This window comes from Nicotiana sylvestris, chromosome 9, assembly GCF_000393655.2.
Source record: "Nicotiana sylvestris chromosome 9, ASM39365v2, whole genome shotgun sequence".
NCBI lineage: Eukaryota > Viridiplantae > Streptophyta > Magnoliopsida > Solanales > Solanaceae > Nicotiana > Nicotiana sylvestris.
In genome coordinates, this window is record NC_091065.1 from 78,033,597 (window position 1) to 78,042,096 (window position 8,500).

Genomic DNA, 8,500 nt, shown 5'->3' on the forward strand with positions numbered 1-8,500 from the left:
ACCGTGCTAGAACCACGGAACTCGGGAATGCCTAACCCCTTCTCCCGGGTTAACAGAATTCCTTAACCGGATTTCTGGTACGCAGACTGTAATATGGAGTCATTCTTTTCCTCGATTCGGGATTAAAATTGGTGACTTGGGACACCCTAAATCTCCCAAGTGGCGACTCTGAAATAAATTAACAAATCCCTTTCGATTGTCCTTTAATTGGAAAAAACTCCCTTGCGCCCTCACGGGTGCGTAAAAAGGAGGTGTGACAGGGTCGGTTGTGCTGATACTACACTCTGTACTCTTTTGTGCATACCTAGTGTTGTACACTCCGAACCGCAGTGGAAATGCTGATTCTTGTTCATGAGGAGGCCCAAGGTAGTCCTGCAGGCCCTGGCATCTCCCTCTATCCTTATTTTCTGTTTCATTTCCCTTTTATTCAGAAACAGTGTACTGTTATTTCTTCAGACTTTGTATGTAGCAATCTTAGACTGTCTGTGACACCAGGTTTTGGGTGGTTAAGGCTTAAGTATCTGTAATAGATACAAATTTCATATATTTTATTGTTGTCTTCCGCTTAAATTTGGATTTCTGCTATTATCACATTGCCGCCTTATATTTGTTAAAAAGCAATAATTGGATAAAGAAGCAAGTAGTTAAAGAATTGGCTTTCCTAGCTCACATTAGTATGCGCCATCACGACTCCCAAGGGTGGGAAATCCGGGTCGTGACATTCTCTCATCAGATACTCTATTTGAGAAGGTCCAAGATACCTTACTTAAGGTCCACCGAACATCTTTCGATATAAGTTGCCTCGATCCAAACAATAACGAGCAGCTTTTTGTCGAAGTGCCCGAGCCTTTTTTTTAATCTTCAGGTAGAATCCCGTACTGCAAAAAATTAACGATCTCGTTTCTCCAATCCCAAGTTAAATTATTGAAATTTACCTCATTTTTATCTTGATCGAGTGCCGAATGAAACAAATGTATTATGGAAGCATTTTCTTCATTTATCACTTTTCAAGTGGAAGAAAGATTAGTCAGTGCGTCTGCTTCAACATTTTCCTCCCTGTGAATTTGCACGATTTTCCAAGATTGAAATTGTCTGATTAAATCTCATGCCTTTTCCAAATATTGATGCATCCTTGCCTCTCTAGCTATATAAGTCCCCTACATTTGATTAATTACAAGATGCGAGTCACTCTTGATTACAACCTGCTCTATTACGATCTCTCATGCCAATTCTAGACCTGCAATTACAGTTTCATATTCTGCTTCATTGTTAGTAATGGAATGACACTTTATGGCTTGCCTTATAGTCTCTCCCGAAGGTGGGATTAGAATAATGCCTAAACCCGCTCCTTTAACATTTGAAGAGCTATCAGTAAATAGGGTCTAAGTACCTGGATTAGACCCGTTGAATACTTGTTGTTCCTTTTTTGCTTCTGTTACTATTCTTGAGCTAAAGTCTGCCACGAAATCTGCTAAAACCTATGATTTTATCGCAGTTCTAGGTTGATACGTGATATCATATTTACTTAGTTCTATATCCCACTCGGCTAATCTACCCGATAATTCTTACTTCTGCAATATATTTCATAGGGGGTAAACGGTCACTACAAAGATAGGGTGACATTGAAAATAAGGTCTCAACTTTCTAGATGTCATTATTAGTGCTAAAGCAAGTTTTTGTAAATGAGGATATCAAGTTTCAGCATTCAATAAGGACTTGCTAACATAATAACTTGGAGATTGTTTACCTTTGTCTTCTCGAACTAAGACTGCACTTACCGCCATTTCTGACACAGCGAGATAGATGAGTAACCTTTCTCCATCCTTCGGTTTAGCCAGCAACGGTGGGTTTGACAAGTATGTTTTTAGATTTTTGAGTATTTGTTGGCATTCCTTAGTCCGCTCAAATTGGCTTTGCTTTTTCAACACTGAAAAGAACTTAAAACTTTTCTCCGAAGATTTAGAAATAAACCTTCCCAATGATTATATCCTATCTGTCAACCTCTATACCTCTTTTTTGCTTGTGAGTATATCCGATATTTCTTCAATGGCTTTAATCTGTGATGTATTTACTTCAAGTCCTCGGTTAGAAACAAGGAAACCTAAAAACTTACCTGAAAGACACGCCAAATGCACACTTTTTGGGATTTAACTTCATATTGAATTTGCGGAGAATCTGAAATGTATCTGACAAATGTTGGATATGATCCCCTGCATGTGTTAACTTGACTAACATGTCATCGATATAGACTTCCATGTTTTTTCCCAGATGTTATTGAAACATCTTCGTTACTAACCTCAGGTACGTGGCTCCAGCATTCTTTAGGCCGAAAGGCATGACTTTATAACAGTAAGTCCTCTTGTCTGTAATAAAAGAAAGTTTTTTCCTCATCTAAAGGATCCATTTTTATTTAATTATATCCTGAATAGGCATCTAAAAAACTCAATAATTCTTGTCATGCAGTAGCATCAATTAGTTGATCTATGCATGGTAAAGGGAAAGAATCTTTAGGGAAAGCTTTATTCAAGTCAGTATAATCTACACAAACTCACCACTTACCATTCTTTTTGGGCACCACTACAGTATTAACTAGCCCATTAGGATATTTTACCTCTCGTATATACCCAATTTTTAAAAGCTTTTGTACCTCATCCTGAATCACCTGGTTTTTGAAAGATCCTTGCTTCCTTTTCTTCTGTTTGATAGGTGGATATGTTGGATCTTCATTCAGCTTATGGGTCATCACCTCCGGTGGTATACCTATCATATCTAAATGCGACCAAGCAAAGCAATCTGCGTTAGCTTTTAAAAATTCAATTAATTTACCTTTCATCTCTGGGCTCAGGTTGGTTCCGATGTAAACTTTTCTGTCTGGCAAGTATATAAATAGTACCACAGCTTCAAGTTCCTCAATTATTGTTTTGATATTTTCGTTCTCTTTTGGCTCTTGAATAGAATCAGACCTTGAGTCTACATCCGTTTGTCCATCTCCAGTTGAGGTTTGTGTTGTTAAATCCTCAACTGAGTTCTGTAATTGCTATTTTTCGTCTACAACGCCGTTTTTATGCTTGAATCTGCCACTGAATTAATACTTCTAGAAGTATGTTGATCACCATAGATTTGTCTAATTCCCCATTACGATGAGAACTTAATAACCTGATGTAAAGTAGATGGAACAACATCTATCTCGTGAATCCAAGGTCTGCCGAGGATCATATTGTACGCCAAGTCCATATCTACCACTTAAAATTTCGTATCTTTGACTACTCCTTCTATGAATGTGGTGAGCACTATCTCCCCTTTTGTAACAACTCTTGAATTGTCAAATCAAGATAAGGAAGGTGCTTTGGGTACCAATTTGTCATCAGCTTGCATCTTATTTACCACTCTCAAAAGAATGATATTTACAGAGCTACCTGGATTAATCAAAACTTATTTCACATTAGTATTATGTACAAGTAAAGATATTACCAGTGCATCATTGGGTGGGATTATCATGCCATCTGCGTCTGCATCATCAAATGTTATACTGTCTTCTTCCAAAACTTGGCGAACTCGCTTTTCGTGGGTAACTGTGACTTTTGACACCTTTTTTGCAATCGTATATATCACACCGTTGACCTCATCTCCTCCGCTTATCACGTTAACCGTTCTTTTCGGTGACGGAGGTTTTGGCTCCTGTCTATTCTTCATATATGCTTGCTTACCCTTCTCACTAAACAAATCGGTTAAATAACTTGGTTTTAACAATTGCTCTACTTCACCTTGTAGCAATCTGCACTCCACTGTTTTGTTACCGTGATCATTATGAAGCTCGCACCAAAAATCTGGGTTTCTTCTGCTAGGGTTCGATCTCATTTCTTTTGGCCAACACACCTTATCTCCCATACTTCTTAAAACAACTACTAATTCAGATGTGCTATTATTAAAACTGTAATCACCAATCTTTGCTTTTGAACTAATGTCGTTGTCTCGCGTATCCTGCTCCATTCTAACTTGGATGACGAACCCGCATCTCTGTCCCTTGATCTGGAACCGTACCTCGGGTTCTCTTGTTTTGAACGTGAATCCCTTCCTGCCGGTCCCATGTATGGTTCGTACATGTTCTTACCGGAACTTTTTTTGGTTTCTGGTCGCCTCGAACTTGTTCTTTCATCTCCTTGTGACTGAGTGATAATATCTTCTTTTATCGGCAGCTTCGTGCTATGCCTGTTGTAAACATCATTCCAAGTTGTTGAAGGGAATTCTCGTAAACTTTCTTTGAGTCTCCTCATGGCTTCTGAGCTTTTTTCATTTAGGTTACTTGCAAACTCCATAGCCGTCCAATTATCAGGTACACATGGTAATATCATTCTTTCACACTAGAATCTATCCACAAATTCCTTGAGTAGCTCCGTATCTCCTTGTTTTATTTTGAAGATGTCTTCCATCCTCTTTTCAACTTTTTGAGCTCCCGAGTGTGCTTTTATAAATGAATCTGCAAGCTCAGCAAAAGAATCAATAGAATTTTCTGGTAAAAGAGAATACCATGTCAGTGCTCCTTTTGTGAGTGTTTCACCAAATTGCTTTACCAGCACCAACTCAATTTCTTGTTTGGTCAAGGCATTTCCTTCACGCCGGTTGTAAATGCAGTTACATTATCTCACGGGTTAGTTGTCCCATCATACTTAAGAATATCAGGCATCTTAAAATTTTTTGGAATAGGCAAGGGAGCGACACTTGGCTTCCAGGGTTGTTGAAAATATTTATCGATATCCACTCCTTTAATCATGGGTGGCACACCAAGTATCTGCTCTATGCGATCATTCTGCTCTATGAGTTGTTTCTGCAAAGTTAGTACTAAACTTTGTAAATCAAAATTATTTGGAATACCTGACCTTCCATCGCGAGATTTGCATGAGTTCCTCCACTGCCTGAATTAGCAAGTCCCGAGCGTGGATTATCTATGATTGCAATGTTATTTGGAGGTGGAGTTGGTGGTACAGTTGGCAACCCACTAACAAAAGCTTGAAGATCATTGTTGATGTGTTCTGCAATTAGTTGCTTCAATGCATCTTCAGCAGTTTGATTTTTCCCTTATTGGTCATTCACATGTGATGTTGATCTGTTTGGTGACCCTTCTCAGGTATGTTGAGGAGAATTTTGGGGTGAAAGGATTGGAGTTTCATTCTCTTGTTGATTCAGTTGGTTCAACTGATTTTGCTGGTTTTGTTGGTTGTTGTCGTTAGCGGTCGACATAATTTTTTGACAGAAAAATGAATTTGGATAGTGAAAAGATTATCAGATTCTCGGTAACAGAACCAATTTGTTTAACCAAAGAATTAGATTCTCAGTCAAAGCCTATTTTTAAGAAGTACTCGGGCTACTGATAATCAATAAATTCAATATTCTCAGTGATAAGAAAGGAAATTAGAATGTGAAATAGCAAAGTGATCAATAGAAAGCAAAAGAAAGTAATTGTATTCCAATAATAATCAGAACATATCCTTACAAGTGAAATACCCTTCCTTTATATAGAAATTTATAAGTACAACGTTTCTTCCTTTTGGCTGAATCATTATGAACATTAATGAGACATTATAATTGGCAATCGTAACTGTTCATGAAGATTCTGTAGCGTCTATGATCATTCATGCACATTAATTGACGATTCATGAATCTTCCTTCTTTACTGTCTTGATTCATTATGTTGTGTCTCTTCACATAGCAATTCAAACTCGAGTGACCATACCCCTTTTATCTCGTGGGTGATTTGCTCGCACCTATTACGACTCGTGCCTCTTTTAATGCATCCCTCCAGCTGTCGCTTTCTTAGTGATCCACGTGTCTTGCCACATCAGCCACAAATATAAATCCACGTGTAATATTTATTTTTACCAATACAACAATGGGTATTTCAAAATTGAATTGCATCTTCAATTCACATTGGTTTTTTACACCATGCCCTTTTCTATGTGTGATGGAGTCTAAATGCATACTGAATGCATATTATATTGCATCCACACTCTTTTTTCAATAGCGTTGCATCTGCATTGTGGATGTAAGTACCGATACTACCAATGATGTTGCTTCACACTAGGCCTCTCCCTCACTTCTCCAACTTATTTAGTGAATACTTAAGTGCATATAAAGTGGAATTTTTTCACTTCAGACCTCTCTGACCTTAAGTGCATAAAATTATTTATTGCACTTCAGATCTATTTGGCCTTAAGTACATTTTAGGTACAATTTTTGCACTTTAAACTAAATTGACCTTAAGTGCATTGCACTTTAGACTTTTTTTTTTTTAACTTCAGACCTGATAAATCAGAAGTTGATCGTAAAGTAGGTAGACTAGTAATTTTTGTTTTTGCAAAGTGAGTGTAGCTTCAATTGTGACCCCAAAATCAAGTATAGATGTAAAAACCCCTTGCTAGGTCGGGAAATAAGGGGTATTTGCATCTATACCCGATTTTGAAATCACAATTAGTTATACCCACTTTGAAAAAATCAATTGTAAGTCTACCCATTTTAGGATCAACTTCAGATTTGTCGGGTCTGAAGTTAAAAACAAATAATTTGTAGTGCAATGCACTTAAGGCCAATTAAATATGAAGTGCAAAAAAATTTTGCACTTTACATGCACTTAAGACCAAATAGGTCTGAAGTACAATAAATATTTTCATGCACTCAAGCTCAAGTAAGTCTGAAGTAAAAAAATTACACTTCAGATACATTTAAGGCCAAATAGGTTAAAGTGCAACTAATGTTTTCATGCACTTAAGGCCAAATAAGTATGAAGTGAAAAGATTATATTTCAGATACATTTAAGGCCAAATATGTCTGAAGTGCAACCAATATTTTCTTGCACTTAAGGCCAAATAGGTATGAAGTGCAAATTGCCCAGAAACAAAAATTTGTTCTTCGAATTTCAACAATCCAATATGAGATTTAACATCTAAATCTACTCCAAATGAACTCAAATTTGAAGCATAACCTCCAAGTATCACGAAGAATAAACCCCAATTATTAATTTGTCAAAACAACAATAAATCTAACGCCATTTTGCAATTAAGAAAAAGAAGAAGAATAAATTTTAAGCAATAGTAAAAAAAAGTGCCACAACAGCTCACCATTGTAAAACATCATAAACTACCTTAAAATATATTCACAAATACCATATAAAATCACTGTCACGCGAAGAAGGAGAAAAAGAAAGAGGACAAAAAGGCGTGAAGTTATTTAAACTTTGGGCATTAGTTATTTTAAAAAAAAAAAAATAAGTACAGGTAAAATGGGGACCAAATAGGGCGTTTTACCCTAGCACGCGGCCCGAGCCTAGACCCAATGACCCTTCCAATTGAGAGAAGAGATTTTTTCATTCCTATACACTATTGGAAACTTTATTACCCTAAATGTTCATGTTTAATAAATTACCATGCCTACACAAGTTTTGTTTACAAAATATATACATTCCGCCTTAAAAGGCTCTCAATCCATTATTTATGCCTTTAGTTACACCCTTTTCCTTTTTTCCTCTCTTCTCTCCCCCTTTCTCTCTAGATTCTCTCTTTCTCCCTATATCTTCGGGAGATACGTCACCAACAAACAACACTGTCTGCCCCTTGATTGGATTTAATTCATAATGTGTGAGTGTCCTATTTGAATCAAAACTCTGACCAAGATCCCCTGTAAGATAAATGCAGCTTAGATTGGGAAAAAAACTACAGAAACGATAGCAACAATATCAACGAACCTCTTTTTTTTCCTTATCATTTTTCCATGAACTATTAATGCACAATGAAATTGATACTAAACCAGGTTTAGATTTTGCTTTTGAAGTATAGTTTGTGAATAATACTCATGTAAACAAAGTTCATTTATTGTGATTAACGATGAACTAATTTAATACTATCACTCAATCCTAGATCGTACTATATGCTTCTCCCTCATTTTAGTGATAACCAAAGTTGCGAGTGAACAAATTGTTAGTACCAGAGTTGCGAGTAATGTTGTTGAACTGGAATCTGGAGTACAATTATTAGCTCCAACATCCCTCTCACGTCAAGCTGAATATGATAACATTCAAAGATATACAATTACTAAGAGACGGTCAATGCATCAGCCAAAGATTATGGTACTATGCAACAATGCAACAAACGTAATATAAGGTTTGAAGGAAAAAAAAGAATAAGAAAAGTATTTCATAAAATTTGTTGGCCTATATAACAGGTTTGCGTACAAAGTGCAGCATAAAATTTGTTAGGAGGAAACATAACATGATCACAAAAATAAAAATTTTGTTTGAAGAATTCAAAGGAAGAAGTCCCCTCACTCTATTTTCTGTTCCTAGAGGGTTGAGAACCATAACTTCTCTTTATACAATTTATTTACAACTTATCTACAACTTTCACATATTATTTCTACCCAGTTAAATATAACTACAATAACATACAACTTAAATACAAATTTTATACAATATGTCTTTTGTATATTTTGTATCTGATTTATACATAGTAAA